At 31.5% G+C, this 17,095-nt stretch overlaps 1 protein-coding gene and 1 non-coding gene across 2 annotated transcripts in view; one reads left to right on the forward strand and one right to left on the reverse strand.

Annotated features, from left to right (window-relative positions):
* LOC132746049 (putative protocadherin beta-18) overlaps window positions 1–17,095 on the forward strand; it is a 102,832-nt gene that overhangs the window by 5,644 nt on the left and 80,093 nt on the right. The window lies entirely within an intron of this gene.
* Window positions 5,592–5,666, reverse strand: Trnaa-ggc (transfer RNA alanine (anticodon GGC)). The gene has a single exon. It is a non-coding gene; the product is annotated as a tRNA-Ala (tRNA).

Genomic DNA, 17,095 nt, shown 5'->3' on the forward strand with positions numbered 1-17,095 from the left:
TTCTGGAAAATTTGTCAGGAAGGTTGTTTTAATGATTTCTGGGTCAAGTTCGAAAGATGGGTCATCTCATGTCAAAAACTAGGTCACAGGAGCTAAAAATAGAAAAAGCTTGTTTACACTATAGTGGCTGCAGTTTTGATTCAAATATTCTGGAAATTTGTCAGGAAGGTTGTTTTGATGATTTCTGGGTCAAGTGCTAAGATTGGTCATCAGTACCCGGTTAAAAACTAGGTCACAGGAGCTAAAAATAGAAAAATCTTTTTAACACTCTAGTGGCTGGCAGTTTTGATCCAAATTTCTTGGAAATTGGTCAGGAAGGTTGTTTTGATGATTTCTAGGTCAAGTTTGAATATGGGTTGTGTCCGTTCAAAAATTAGGTCACATTGCCCAAATATGAAAAAATCTTTATAACACACTAGAGGTCACATGTTTGACTCAGTTGTCATCAAACTTGGCCATGATGCTTGTTTAAGACATTGCTTGGATGCGGTTGTGTCAGGTGAGCGATCCAGGGCCATCATGGCCCTCTTGTTTAAAAGGACTACACTGAGGTTTTTAGCTCGACTATACGAAGTATATGGAGAGCTGTCCTACTCGCCCCGGCGTCGGCGTCGGCGTCCGCGTCCAGATTTTAGATTAAAGTTTTGGTGCAGTAAAATATTTTTCACTATAACTTTGTCATTTCTTAAGGTATCAACTTCAAACTTCAAATATATGTTCCTTATCATCAACCACATCTTATGTGACAAGGTTTATAACTCTAGCACCAATATTTTCAGATTTATCTCCCCTTGAACTTAGAATTTTCCTTAAAAAATACTATATTTTACTGTTACTTCTTTATTTCTTAAGGGATCAACCTCATACTTCAAATATATGTACCTTATCATCATCCCCATCTTATGAAACAAGGTTCATAACTCTAGCACCAATATTTTCAGATTTATCTCCCCTTGAACTTAGAATTTTTCTGCAAAAAATACTATTTCTTACTGTTTCTTCTTTATTTCTTAAGGTATTAACCTCATACTTCAAATATATTTATGTTATCATCATCCCCATCTTATGTGACAAGGTTCATAACTCTAGCACCAATATTTTTAGATTTATCTCCCTTTGAACTTAGAATTTTCCATAAAAAATATTATTTTTTACTGTTACTTATTTATTTCTAAAGGGATCAACTTCATACTTCAAATATATTTACGTTATCATCATCCACATCTTATGTGACAAGGTTCATAACTCTAGCACCAATATTGCAAGAATTATCTCCCCATCAACTTAGATTTTTTTACTAGAAAAATGTTATAACTTTTTTATTTTTAAAGGTATCTATCTCAAACTTCAAATACTTATTCCTTATCATCAATTACATTTTATGTGACAATGTTCATAACTCTTTAAGCAATATTTACAGATTTATCTCTCTTTGAACTTAGGATTTTCTTTAAGAAAACTTCTTTACTTTTTAAGGTATCTACTTCAAACTTCAAATATATATTTCTTATCATTACACAAATGTTGTGTGACAAGGTCCATAACTCTAGTATGACTATTTCTAGAATTATTCCCCTTGATCTTGGAATTTATGTTAACAAATGTTATTTTTTTACTATAACTTAATACATAATTATACATAATTGATTTTTCTTTCATAGTTTTGTCCTCTTTACTGCGTCCAGGATTTTATTAGTCGAGCTTCGCTGTCTCCTGTGACAGCTCTTGTTTGACATGACAGCACTGAAAATATTTTTCTGAGATTTGTGTACCAGTTGATGATGATCTGGACCAATAACTTGTGTGCAAATTTAAAAGGTCTTTCCCTCTCCCCATTTTTCGAGAATAATCATTTTTATTCTGCAAAATGACCCAAAAATTGAAAAAAGAATTGCAATGCTTTTCACACAAATCTGGCTAAGAATCACAGAAAATTGCTTTTGAATTTAATTCTGAATAATTATATTTTTTTGTTATTCTTTGATTTGAAAGATTTTCAAATTTAATGTTTTCAGGCCTTTGGACTTACAGGGAGTTCCTTTAATCAATTTTCAAAGTTATAGTCTGCATCATTTCAATGTTTGGTTACCTGAACAGACCTATCGATACTGGCACTTATGAAGATATTGGTCATATGGTCAGTAGCCAGTTTAACTATTGGCTTAATAATCAATAAGAAATAGTTTTAAACCAACATACTGACAGACATATAGGAAATGTATTGTTTGTTTTTCAAGTGTTCCTACACCAGATGTGATAGCAATTGAAACTGTTCTCTAAAGTCTACAACCCCCAGATTTATTTGCTCTATTGGATTATACAAATTGAGTGGACTCTTGATTGAAAAGTCCCAGTCAAAATATTGACAGTATATTGATTGGTCGTTTAACCGTGAACGACTCCATGTTAAAATATGAACAATGTTTTCACATTGTTACTAAAACCGCAATGAAAATAGAAGAAAATTTCTATGACCAAATAGTGATCGTAAAAATAAACAATCTCAGAAATCCATTCCGTCCCTACAGACAATCGGTTCATTGGTTCGTTTCACAAATGTCAGCACTTTAACAGTAATCATATAAAGGAATGATGCTTTTGTTACGTCTCTCGTTGTTGTTTTTATTCACGTTGATCGACAATCGTTCAGTTGATAAATGGTTTTACGGTTTTTCGTTTCTAAATCTTGAATAAAACACAGACAGATGCAAAATGGGTGTGAAGGTAAACATGCAATATTTGTTCAAATAATTAACAAAATTTGATCATTCAAAAGCCACTTCAAATTTCAATAATAGAAAAGGGAGTCAGTTAACAGAAAATCATTATTGGTGTCGTATTAAAGAATTTTACTTTATTCTTTTCCATTTTATAGGATATTCTCAGTATTTCTGGACATTATGATTACGTTATGTGTACATTCTTAAGGGAAGATTTAACGTTTTTCATTGATAATTCTCAACTGGTATGTACCTTTTTGTTGGATTTATAAATTTTGCCTATATATTTGTTAAAAATTTATAGCATATAATTATGTTTTGTGAAAATTTAATTTTAAATCAAATATTAAAAATTGTGTATGTTGGATAATAGAGAGGTTAAAAATGAATTTTGAATATAAAGTGATGGTTATTATAGTGTGTATAAGGGACAATATTATTTCCAACAAAATGTGTCTGGGACATACCTCTCAAACTTTAAAGCAGCATGTCTCAATGTAATCATAAAACAATTATACAGTAAACATCAATAGTGATCATAGTTTGAAATTATAATATAATGATCTATGTATAGAAATATTAATTTTGCCTCATCTTTAACCATCATCAATTGTCGAATTTTGGTGTGGATGTGTCACAAATCTATTTTTAATAATGTCATATAAAATAGATCAGAAACTGTTTTTGACATGTTATCAATATTAATGCTATGGTTATATCCTTTGTACACCAGTTCATTAATCCAGTTCATAATATTATGAATTGTGCTTACTAAAAAGTTATTCTGAAGCAATGCTCCTTTAACATTTTCTGATAATACATACTAAGTAAATTAGTAATAAATTTAATAAAAATTTGAAAGTTTAAACCATATTACTGCTGGCATCAACAGAAATTTTGAAGAAAAAAAAAACAAAACACAGATATTTTGAACCTTATATAAATTTCTGAGCCTGGCCAGCCTGCACATATGTGCAGTCCATCCATGTTCTATAATTTTTGGCAGCTAAAATTTTCATCATTTAAAATTGAAATTGAAATCTTTTATACTTCAAACTCCAAGTTTGGCAAAATCATTACAAAGATTCAGCAAGTCAAAGGTATGGTAAAAAATGTAAAGTTATAATATTTAATGTGACAGAAGAAAGGAGCTTGTCCTGTTTATAAAAATAAAACATTTTGACAAGTTGTTGATTAGTTTTTGTCATGACATGTCATAATTAAGTACAGTACATAATGTAGGTAGGTTAGAAACCACAATTTTAGAGGATAAGTAAGTGATGGTCATCATACATGTATATAATGTCATCTGATAATTCTGCTTTCTGGTACAACTTGACTGCTTACTATAGCAAAAATAAGTCATGTCTCAGACTGGTTTTCTTACCTAACTTAAAACAGAATAGGAATCCCCTTTACCATCTTGCCTGGCAATACACTGGTGGCCAAACGTTCACTTCTGGTTCCAGTAATGTATGGGTTAAAGGTACCACCATGAAGTACAGTCAAATGGTTAAATCCACTCTAAAGGACCTCATTATCCCAGAATTAAGCATCGCATTGTCACAGCGGTGTAGGGCGATGGAAGCTAAAAACTTTGCTTCTCTTTTCCCACACTCTCTCATGAATGCCTGTACTGTGCTACTGGCAGAGACTTTTGGCATGTTCATTAATAATTTACATAAAGTTGCCTGTATTGTTCTAGTAACAGGATAGCAGTATGGTCAAGAAAATAGGAAGTTCATGGTAGTCATTATTTGCATAATGCTATATATATTTTGTGAACATATGTATTAAGACATTTCTCTTATTACATGCTCGTTTGAAAAAAACATGTTGTATTATGGGACCGCCCTGGTGGGAGGTGGCATTCCAGCTTTGTCTAGAGCATATCTTCTACATGCATGGAAGACTTTAATTATTACTTGATTCAAAATTAATGTTCACCAGAGTGAGCTGGTCCCTGTAGCCAAGGTCATGGTCGCATGCAAGGTTCAAAGGTCAGATAAAGAAGAATGAGAGTATTGGGCTATTTTGAGGAATTCTAATGTAAATGTTTGCCATCGTGAGACTGAGCATTTGTGACAGGCATACTTCGTGACAATAGCACTCTTGATTTTCTAATGACTTTACAACTTTATGATCTCATCTGATTGTATGCAGCTTTAATATAACGACTGTCTGTTAAACAAATGATACATCAAAGCAAGCTATGAAACAGTTTTTATTTCATTACCAATATTTCAATCATTCATCTTAGAAAAGTCATATTTTCTCTTAGGAAAAAAAAAATGAAATTGTTCAAAATCTTTCTTTTTAATCGGCTTGCAATTTGATGAATTATGGGAAACAGACAAAAAATTATGAACACTTATTTATCAAACTTGATTTCCCAAATGACATGTTCCTACTGCTGTTATTGAAAACAATTTCTTTAGCAAGTTTGTTTTAGAAGTTAAAGTGATTTTTTGGGGGGTATTTTTGTATTTGTATGTTTTACAAAGCTCTGTCATTTTATGTGCAACAGATTTCAATTCAAGGCTATTTTAGATGCTTCAAAGGGTTTTTATTAGCCATGATGTTATTAAATAGTTTTTTTAAGGAGCGTTAAAAATATAAAATGATCTTTAAATTTCTTTGTATATACTGTTTGATTCATTCTTTAATTTTTTTTATGATATAAATATTATATTGACTAATTGATCTTTTGAAAAAGGACCAAATAGATAATGATTGATGTCATTTTAAAAAATTAATAATAATTAATGTTTATATAAATATACACATGTTAAATAAACAATTTAAATTAAAGTAGAAGAAATGTGTGTGTATATGTGTATATATATAGAAAAATTGCATGAAAAATCGGTACGCCGCAGCCGGGACTCGAACCACGGGTCTCTGGATTGCCGGTCCAGTATGCTAACCAGTCTACACCACAGCGGCCGTTTGAGCAATTTGAGGCATGTAAGTGTTAAAAAGATAAAAACCTATTGTAATTTTATAGTCCTTACAATTTACAAAATCATGGCATTGTAATAATGCAAATAATGAAAATAAGATAATTATGAAACAAGAATTGAGAATGGCTTCTTTTTAGAAATCCTTTTTTAAATGTTAAACATCATTAACATGTCAGTATCATGTTGAAATAAGATAATTAATTTATGCGCCTAAATGAAGGAATCCATTGTTAATAAAAGATCCAATTTTGTTCAAATATTGTTGTCATTTTATCTTGTCAATGTAATGCAAAAATTTGTTTACAAACTTTTATGATGCTATTTATCTTATGCAAATTGGCAAAGTCAAGTCGAGTCCTGTACTTTATTGTACAGGCGATAAAATATTGTAGGAAAAAAACTTTAATACAGTCTGATATTATAAACATATTTATGATGCCTCTGAAAGGATATTTTCCCTATCTCATAATTATATGCTAATTCAGAGCATATTTTGTTTGTAGCAATGTTTTATTTAACATCAGCATTTTCCGATATGATATAATTTCCGATATAATTTATTTAACTATGCATCATACTACTGAAGATAAAATATACCTTTATGGTATAAAAAATGATCTGTTATTGGCAATATTTTAATGTTATATTGCCTTTGGGTCAGATGTAAATTCGAGTAAACTTACACTTGTGTTGTTTATTATGATGATTGAGCAAAGTTAAACTGACAAGCAGTCTACTAAAAGCTGCAGTGGTATCCCACATTCCTATTCCCCATCCGCTATATTAATGTCCTTGAGATAGACTATTTGACGTCTACTATGGGTATTATTGCAATTATTGCACTCGGTTACGTTATCGCAGGAGACACAACCAAAAGGGAAATGCCTCGGTACTGCCAAGATTCCATTTTCAGCTTGTATCATATAATAAACACACTGAGACTAAAATGTCAGTGCAGTAAAATTGGTAATTGCTTTACTATAATGATATTGTAAAAGCCCTCAAAGAATATTTATTTGTTACTAGGAAATTTATTTTTTTATTGACTTTGTTCTTCATATAAACAACATTTTCATTTAGAGCCATCTTGAAGTTTTAAGTACTATATTTGGAATAATGATTTCTTTTTCTCTATTTTATTGTTCTAATGCCGAAAGTAAAGTCATCCATACAGCAATGACAAGGCTCTAGTAAGACAGGGGCAGGAAAATCGAGTGTCCATATCGCCCAGGTTGTCCGAGTGTCTGTTTAATTTATTGATATACAATCAGTGGCTTAGATAAAAGACAAAATATAATTATCACAGGAACTTTAAAAATATTCATTTAAGCTTGATTGCAAAACAAGTTCTTGAAACTTTTATTAATCACTTTTGAGTCAGCTTCCTGGAACCAACCAAAACTGGGGTCATATGAAGAAACCTGGTGGTGACCCAAGTTGGGCTCTGACCATTGAATCCTGGGTTGAGTCAGGCAGACACACTAATGACTAGGCCACCACTCATTTTATCACAGTTACAATGTCAGTATGACCTAACTAAATCAAAAACTATAAACGACCTTCAAAGTGTCTTTGTAACAATTCCCTATTTACAAGTACATTATAAGGGAAGTAGAACAATCTTAATATTTAGAGTGAATGATTTATACTATAAAATGTTATAATTTTGTTTGAAGGAAAGAGAGAGAGAATAATGATATAGATGATATGATGTATGTAGTGGCAGTCATTACACTGTAATCATCATAAATTAATCAAGAAGTCATTAAACAATCAGTTGTACTCTCCTACTTCACAGCTTCCCTTGTCATAAATGTAGACAATTTACGATCCAAGGCCAATGAGGACACAGCGTTGATGACAACTGACCACTGGTCACCACTGGTCACTGTTCAACACGCTTGTCACATCATATATCAACTATAATGAGCTTTTCAACTTAGTTTGTCACAACTAATATTCTTGATAAAACCTAAACTGAAATTAACTGTCATTTTGTTCACTGATTTAATGGTATAGATTCTCTTTAATGTTTTGATTGATTGGAAAATATAAACTATAAATATAGTTCAAAAGAAAGCTAAAGATTATAGCATAAAGTTTAAATATCTTTGTGAAATATTTTAATACAAATATGATTGACTTAAACATTGCACTAGTTCTTTAAAAACATGAAAACACAAGAACCTTTGTTGTCAATAAATGTTGTCCTGAACTGGGCAAATGTCAGTTTTTCAAGCATAATTTGAGCCGCATCATGACAAAACCAACATAATGGGTTTGCGTCCAGCATGGATCCGATCAGTTCGCTTACCAACTCTATATTACAAGTGGAGAAACTGACAGCCAACAGCATGGATCCTGATCAGACTGCGCGGATACACAGGCTGGTCTTGATCCATGCTGGTCGCAAACGCATTATGTTGGTTTTGTCATGACGCGGCTCATGCTTATTACATTTGTATCTATATATTTGATAATTTACAAAAGTTTGTAAAATGATGCTTTCTGGAATGTTCCATTGGCACATATTCAGTTTTGCCTTCCGTCTTTCCTATCTTGTTTAAGTCCTTTCACACTTTTGTTACTCACCAACTTTTAATGAACAATGTCCTAAAATATTTACTGTTTGTATCTTCTCTGGACCTTTTTCTGAAGTTTAGGTAGCTAGGTCTATTATTTCCAAATCATTAATTAAATGCTGGAGAAAGGTTTTCTTAACTGTTCCTTATAGGTTGGCATATTTCCTGTTTTTCCAAGGCAGATTCGAAAAGATCTTTCACTGTTCTTATATTTCTTGTTATTCCATAATTTCAAAATTCGGTCATTTTAACAACCATACTTATTACATGTAGGTTATAAAAAATGTTTTGTTATTTTACATTGAAAATTGTATTTTTAAGTTTCTGAAAACAGAATCTACCATTCCATTATTTAATCATGGTGCAATTGTGAATCTAGAAATTGTGAGACTAGAGAAGTGACATTATGGAAATTACTGCAGTCTATATAGACCTATAGTTGTCTCCCCTTGCAACCATTTTGGGACCAGATTTTGTGACGGACAGACAGTTTGAACACCTGGTTTCTGACATTATCTGTGTGACATATGATCAAATAATCTTCCTAGTAGAGAAATATTTCATTTTGAATTGACCACTAAATTAGTGTTGTTGTTGTCAAGGGGGACATTTTACAAAATCTGAGCTATTTTCAGCACTAAGGATTTTTTTCCAAGTTTTGATAAGTCCATGAGGCTGATAGATCATAATTAAGTACTTGTATTATTATTAATCAGTACTTTTAGTAAGAATTTGATATGTGTAGATGATTTTATGGGTATATGATTCAAAATAGCTTTTATCAACATTGTAGTTTTTTGCATTAATGGAAATCAAATACGACTTACCACCAACAAACTAGATATTTAGGGCATTAAGTACATGCACCAACCTCTCCTAACATTTCAAAAAAATGTATTTGAAATGATATTTTAGAAAGAAGCTGTGATTGCCTTAACTGAAGCGTATGCTTGCAGCAATTAATTGGCCTTGCCCTGGTGTTTGAAATGTGCATGAGCAAAATCTGTTTTGTCTTTTGGTTTTACAGTTAAACTGGGGTAGGTAGTGACTTTTAGGGAATAAAGTGAGACATAAATGCCATGCCTGCACAGAAACACTGCATAAGTCTGAAGGCTTGCTTAAAACCTATATGTAGATAGCATGACACATTTTATATAACCCGAGAAAATCTTAATTTTCGTAAATCTAAGAATATCTGTAAGATATTTGTAATGTACCCTATAGTACTAATGATTCATGGAATATAGGGGCCAAGTCTGACAGGCCATCATGGTTTTCTCATGTATCTAAAGAGTGTAATGTAATTATAGATGGTCATAACTTAGCTCTGTTCGCTGGCAGAATCTTGATGGATTTCTAATGGCCTCTCCAACAGTCACATGATCACTGTGTTTCCCTAAATTAATCACTTTTTTATTTGCCCTTAACATGCAACTCTATAACATTTTTACAAGTTCCCTAACATCAATATTTCAGTGGAATCTGTCTATCAGTAAATGATTTACTTAAAATTCAATGCTACGGTATCTGAGCATGAGAAGAAATAATGCATAAAACAAAATATTTTATTACTCTATTCAAATATTCATTGTCTAAAAATATTTGTAAAAACGCAATGATATTGGTTCTTAAACTCGCAGATTTCCATGGCGTTTTCTTTTAAATTTTGATATCAACTTCTAAGAGTAGCTAAAATTAGTGTGAACAAGGTCTCTGACATTTTAACTGATTTGTTTATTTATAACTGTCATTGGTTTGACGCTAAAGCCTTTAAAGGGACTCACTCCACAGAGGTTTTTTGACATGACAGGACTGGTCTTTTAAATTTATTTTTAGAGATTTTTATACCATTTGATGTAGATCTATACAAATAACTTGTGTGCAAAATTTCAGATCATTCACTCTTGTACTAAATAATCATAATGAATTGACCATTTAATTATTTTGTTCAGTATATCTAAATCAATACAATGATTGACTCCTTAAATTTAAGATATGCTAGTGTACAATTAAACAACTATGTAAGATTTTCAAATTTTATGCTTTTTTGTCTTTTGGACCTCAGTCGAGTCCCTTTAAAGTTAAACTATTAAGCAAGCCTTCAGACTTATGCAGTGTTTCTGTGCAGGCATGGCTTTTATGTCTCACTTTATTTTATTTTTTACTTTTTTAAGTGACAGGCAGGGTGTTCGTGGCCAAATGGTTTACGTCGTCAACTTCAAACCTCTTGCCCCTCACTGCTGTGGGTTAAAATCAAGACTGAGACTTTGGATGTGAGGAAGATATCCAGCTAGCTTGTTCTACTCAGGTGCTCAGTCATGCCTGAAATAATGCACAGAGGGGCACCTGAGGTCTTCATCCACCAGTAATGCTGTAAAGTCACCATATGACTTACACTGTGTTGGTGCATAGTGACAGGTTATCAATCCTTAAAACCTGCATAATTTGTTATACTGTAATGAATTTGTCCTTTTTGAAATTTATTATTATCTATTTATAAAAATTTGGAGCTTAAAAAGCGGCCAAGTCTGGTCAGAATGCATCTTTGTTAAGTTAACAAGCTTTCATAGCTGTACATGCTAAAACCACAGTGACACATTAACCTTTGCAAGTTAAGTTTGAACCATTTCAGCTTAATGTAAGGATGTCTTCTATGTTTAGTCTGAATTTGTACGACACAATTAAGTTATTTTTTGTATTTTATTGGAGACGTGAATTTCCCAACACCAGATTTGCTTCCCTACACCAAACTTGAATAAAATGTAAAGCATGGTTAACTTTTTTATGGTATTACTTCAGTTTTGTCATGATTCTGCTGAAAAGACAAAAAAAACGTCAAAAACAATAAAGGGAGATAATCCTTGAATAGTGCATTATGATATAAAAATTGTATTAGCTATGCACTTTAACATTTTGAGTCACATTTTGACAGGTATTTGTTTTTTGTTTTGATTACAGATTTAAATGTTAAAGTTTGTAGTGTACTTCAATTTTATTATTAATGCAATTCCGATGTTTTATATTTTGTAGAATAAAAACAAAATTTGACAAGTCTGGATGTCTTTTATATTGTTAACTAATTCTTCGTATTTTATAGAGAGCGAAGATTTGAGCGTTTATTAAAATATTTTAGTATCGCAACGATAACACGAGGCGGTGGGAATATAATTTGAGAATGGGATTAGGGTATGAGACCCACTTGATGTTTGAATCTCCATACAAAAGTCTGTAAAAATATAGGGGAAAAAATTCAATAGTGGTGTAAAATGTTTTTATAAGATATTAAGAAAGTTTTTAAGTTAAGAGGAAGTTAAAACACCCTTGATTTTGCTGTCTTTTATATGTTATTATAAATTATGAAACTAGGTGTCATTGAGTGTTTTCTCGGTCTATTAGGGTAAAGAGATACAAGTTGATTTTTGCAAAACAGTTATAAATGACTTTTGAATAAAGTGTTGGCACAGTATATTAACATACAGTGCCATGGTTCGGGCAGGGGGGGGGGGGGGGGACATAAGTTTGATGAATTTCAGATATTCACTGTTTTTTGGGAAAAAGCAATATTTGGCTTCTGTTTCATGCAGAAAAAAAAAATAAGTGACTAGTCAAACTTAATGTATTTTAAGTTGAGATATTGTACTAATTAATGTTTGATATCGAGGGTTCAAAGGTAAAAGGTTATAACTGCCACTTTTGCCGAAATTGACTTTTTATGTTTTTTATAATGTACTTATTGTCCTTTATGTCTGACGAAAATATTATATAAGTATTCAATCCTTATAAGGGCAAAGAATCAAAAAGTATTTTGTAATAACTTCTTTTCTACAAATTATTTAGGGGTAAAAGGTTCTAAGTGTACTTATTACCTGTTGTTTACTTGTTGCTCCACATGTTGTGAAGAATCTGTAGTGGAAAAAGGTTATAACTGATTTTATCACCTTTTTCTCCTGACAGAATGCTGCATTCATACAGTTCACAGGCACTATCTGTTATCTCTTTTTCCACGAAATTTATCTTTTAGAATTAAATGCAGCGAGAATATAACCGAATATGAAAGACAGAAAATATTCAGTACATACTGGTAAATGGTTGATTACATTAGTCAGAGGCAATTCATTTGTTTCCATGTTGCCAATAAAGAACAAGGGAATGTATCTAAACAGAGAACAAAACAAAGAACTATTTCGAATTGTTTTTCACACAGGTAGAAAAGAGGGCGTGAGGGATGTTGCACTTATTCATTATCTCTCATGTACAGACTCAATCAAACCGAGTCTGCAATTTTTATGTAATTTTGTTGTGATTAATGCTTCCGAGGGATCACTTTGTTTCCAGAATTTTTTACTAAAAACTATCGATGCGGTTCCAAAACAGTTGCAAACGCAGTTAAGCACAAAGTGGCAGGGTTATATGTTGGAAATGACAAGAGAGGGAAAGCTGTGCCTGGAAATAAAACCACGGAATATCACAGATCATTTGTAAAGAAACACAACGAAAGCTTTCCGACTGTTGAATCACACTACACACGAAGACCCCAACAGGAAGTATCTAACGCAAGATTTAAATATAAAACGAATATACTCACTGTATGTAGAAAAATGCAAAGGACAAAATAGAAAGTGTGTTTCAGAGGCTGTGTACAGAATCATTTTTAGTACAGAATATAACTTTTTTCTTCCGTCCTAAGAAAGATCAATGTCCACTCTGCAATCTGTATGACACTTTGAGATTGGCTGAATATATATACAATACATGGTTGATTTAGGGATGGATAGGGCTTATCCGGTGAGCTAGAAAGTGTATCTTGGCGAGCTTTAGCAAGCCAAATTCACTTTCGCAGTGAACCGGATAAACCTTCTCCAGCCCGACACCAACCATGTATTTGTTTTATCCTGCTTTTAATAATGTTTTTAGAATAATTAAATGGTTTCATTCTTCTTTTTCCCCGATAAAATAACATCTATATGTAGTTTTGTTTTGCTGCTAAACATGTGACGTTATCAAATGACGTAATGACTGGAGATAGATAAAGACAAAAATACAGTATTGTTGTGAGCTATGGTTTTGTGGTTAGTGAGTTCAAGGCAGTTAGGTTAATGCAGAAGAAGAACAGAAGCAAAGAAAAGTCTCTTAAGGCTCCACGAAAGGCTTATACAGAGAAGCTTCCAATATCTGCTGCAAAAGCTGATTTGATGTCACTTGTTGCCTCTGGAACAATTCCGAAGGAGTGCGAATCATACTATGAGTCATTGCCATGCAGCAAATCTATAAAAGACAAACTTTCAGTGCCTTCTGTTAGTGAGAGTGAAGAAGATGAGTTGAGGTCATAGAATAATTAATGACAACATTCACATTTTGTGACATGAAATAGTAGTCTTTATTTACTTAACTATGATATGGGTCACTAATATCCTTAATTGCTGATGTCTGGGGTCTGTTTGACTTCAGTTCGATTATATACCAGAGAACATTCAAAATAAATGAAATTTGTAAACTTAGATTTGAGTGCGTATATTCGTAAACTTTTTAGTTATTAATTTATTTCTGTAGAATCTAAATATTGTTCAGGTACATATTTCATATTTCTATGAATGAAAAGTGTTAATTTTGTGTACGAGTATTAATGTGCATTGTGTTAATTACATTACGTAAGGTTCTTCAAAGTAAGGACATAATTGATAAATTTGCAACAGTAACAATTACTGCAACATCTAAATTTTTCAGAGGAACAAGGCTATAACTGCACTTATAACCTTTTACCACAGTTTATCTCTAAGTTTTATTGCTAAACCTTCAGAAGTAAAAGGTCGTAAGTGCAGTTATTACCTTTTACTGCTCAAAACTTGTAGTCTTGACAGGATCTAAGTACATTTATTACCTTTTACTTCTGTAAAATGATATTATTTTGATCTTAGAACTTTAAAACAAACTATAATTACAGTGTTTTATCAGCACCAAGCAATGTAAACTTAACAAAATATGATCTAATGTAGTCAACAAATATGGGAGAATCAAAATTGTTATAACAATATTACGGAAAATAAAGTTGTATGAAAAAAATATGTTTTTTGCGTTTGTCTCGAAATCTTGAAAATGGCAGTTATTACCTTTTACCTTTGAACCCTCGATATAATCCGACACAGAACAAAAATTTTGCAGCTTCGGACATCAAAATATAACAACTGACTGGTGACATACTTGTAGGTCTTATTTTATTGCGCAGATAAAGATCAATTTTATGAACTATTGTACAGGTGTCATAATTTGAATAATTATGTTTTCCATAAATAGCTTTGAAGTTAATTTGATCATTAAATTTTAAGCATTCGAAAAAAGTATTTATTAATGTTATCGAGGTTTAGTTATCATTTTAATGCTATTTCTGCTATTTAATTATGTTTGGGTCGTTTTGTAAATTTTTAATCATTTTACTCTTTGACCATTAATTTTGAATTATCATATTAATATAATTTATTCATCTAAATTAGTGACCATTATCATTTAAACTTCATGGAGATCATCTGTTAACGGGGTTTTTTTTATAGTGGAGTAACTGTATGTCTACCATTTTAATTAATTTAATTTATTATTATATCAAAACATGTTTAGTTTATTGTACAATACACATTTTTGGTGTAAATTTCAAAGGAAATTTTTATCTTATCTATAGATAAATTTATCAGCAATTTGGTTTGATGTATTTTTAAAACTCATTTGTTCATCAGAAAAAGTGAAAGAAAACATTAGGGAGAAAAAGTATAATGTCTGGGGCTGAACATCATATGTCTTCAAAGGCATATATAGGTCTATTATACAAATTAATGAATATTTTTCTCTTTCAAATAGAAAAAGTACAGTATATAATGTTAAGATTTTCCCTTGCCATATTTTTAAGCTGGACATGCAAATGCTGTCCAGATATATTGAGGTTACTACATACAGTCTACTGAATTGTTACACCCAGTGCCTCTATCCTGAGGTCTTCCCCTACCAGTAAACTATGGTGGAAAGTCCCCATGCAAATTGGTTGAAACTTAAAACACTTATTTTAGAGTATATTAGGTCAGTGACGAAGTCCCATAACTCTTACATGGATTTTGAAAGAATTATGTCCCTTTTTGAACTTAGAAAAAATCTACGTTATCCATGCTCTTGTTCTACTATCAAGCACTCAGAATAGTAGAGCACACTGTGCCTACTGGCAGCTCTTGTCTTTGATTGAAATCTTTTCAAATGGTTTAATTGTAGACCTAGCTAAGATATTCAGTTCTTCTGGATTTTTATTATATCAAAACGTTTCTGTTTCCAAATGAAATAGCCTGAATTATTTATTGGCATTGATAATGTTTGATATGTAAGAAGATGATAGCTTGCAGCAATTACTGCTATTTGATGCAGGAAGCTAACCTTTTGATCTGGAATAGATAGGTTGTTTTTATACATTATTCAATTTTAATTATGTTGGTTTGTTTGTGATACAGTGAAAGTTTATTGCGTTATATTTTTTTGAACTGGTAAGATAAAGGCTATTATAAGAAAGAAAAAAATACAATGATAGTCTTAATGTTATATATTCAAGGTCATAAAATTTAGCAGAAAAGCATATATATACAGGGTTCGTGCTTGCTCCAAAATTATTAGATTGACTCAAGAAAATATTTGACTAAAACTTTAAAAAAAGTATTTTTTTTGAAATTATTATATATTTGTATTACATTTACATGTATTTTCCCTGGATCATTTAAAATTTTTTTAAATAGAATTGAAATTTTTTTGAATTCCAAACATTTGTGGGGAGTTATTTTTTTTACAAAATCAGCAATGTTTCAATTTATTTTTAAGTGGTCAAGATATTTGTTAAAATGTTATTTAATTTCTCAATTAAATTCCACTCTAGAAACAGATTTGACACACACAAAACAAAAAACAAAACAAAAACTTACATTAAATAAATAATTATGTGAACTAATTTTTCTGACAAACTTTGTAATGAAGTTCACAATCATATTGTTTATCAGACCTTGATTCCATAAAAATGTTTATAGCTTGTGTTAGGGCAAATTGCTGCTGGCTGAAATCTCATCTGGTAGGAATTGGTTTTTCCGACTTCATACATCAAGAAAACACTTGCTTATGGCTCTTAATGATAAACCTCAATCGGAATGGCTGTCATAATATGTGAGATTTTCATCCAATTTATTCTTATAATTGATACTTGAGATAGACTGTCCGAGGCCGGATAGAGCAATGAAAGATGGAATCAATCATGTCTGTTTGCCAATATAAATAAAGCTTTCCATAAAGCTGATTTTTCAGTGAGATTTGGTCGAGAAAATCTCCGTCACACTGTGAAATTCATTTGTTTTTTTTCTTTGAAGAAATATTGGCAAATGAAGGACATGCAGTGTACAGAAGATGGATGCTATAGTAAAGATCTCTTATCAAGATGTATATATGATTTCTGATTTATTGTGATTGTAGTTTTACCTATGGCAGTGTTTGTATGATAAATATGATAATCTAGTACTTTTATTTTAGTTCAGTTCTGATGAAAGCTTCTGAGTTGCCAGTGATTTCAGAGAACCTAGCCAATGCTGGTGCTTCATTGTGAGAGAACATGGTTGTAACATTGGTAAGGGCTCACACTCACGATCTTACTTTGAGAGGGACTTATGTCCCTCAAGTCTCTATGCCATCTGCCCCCTTATATGTTTTGTAAAAAATAAGAATTCATATAAATCCACAATTGCAATAAATTATATAAGACAAAACTCAATTGAAATGTATTATTAACAGGACAAAATTTTATGTAAATATATCTTATAAAAAT

Source organism: Ruditapes philippinarum, unplaced genomic scaffold (genome assembly GCF_026571515.1).
Source record: "Ruditapes philippinarum isolate M1 unplaced genomic scaffold, ASM2657151v2 ctg5380_1_1_1_1, whole genome shotgun sequence".
Lineage (NCBI taxonomy): Eukaryota > Metazoa > Mollusca > Bivalvia > Venerida > Veneridae > Ruditapes > Ruditapes philippinarum.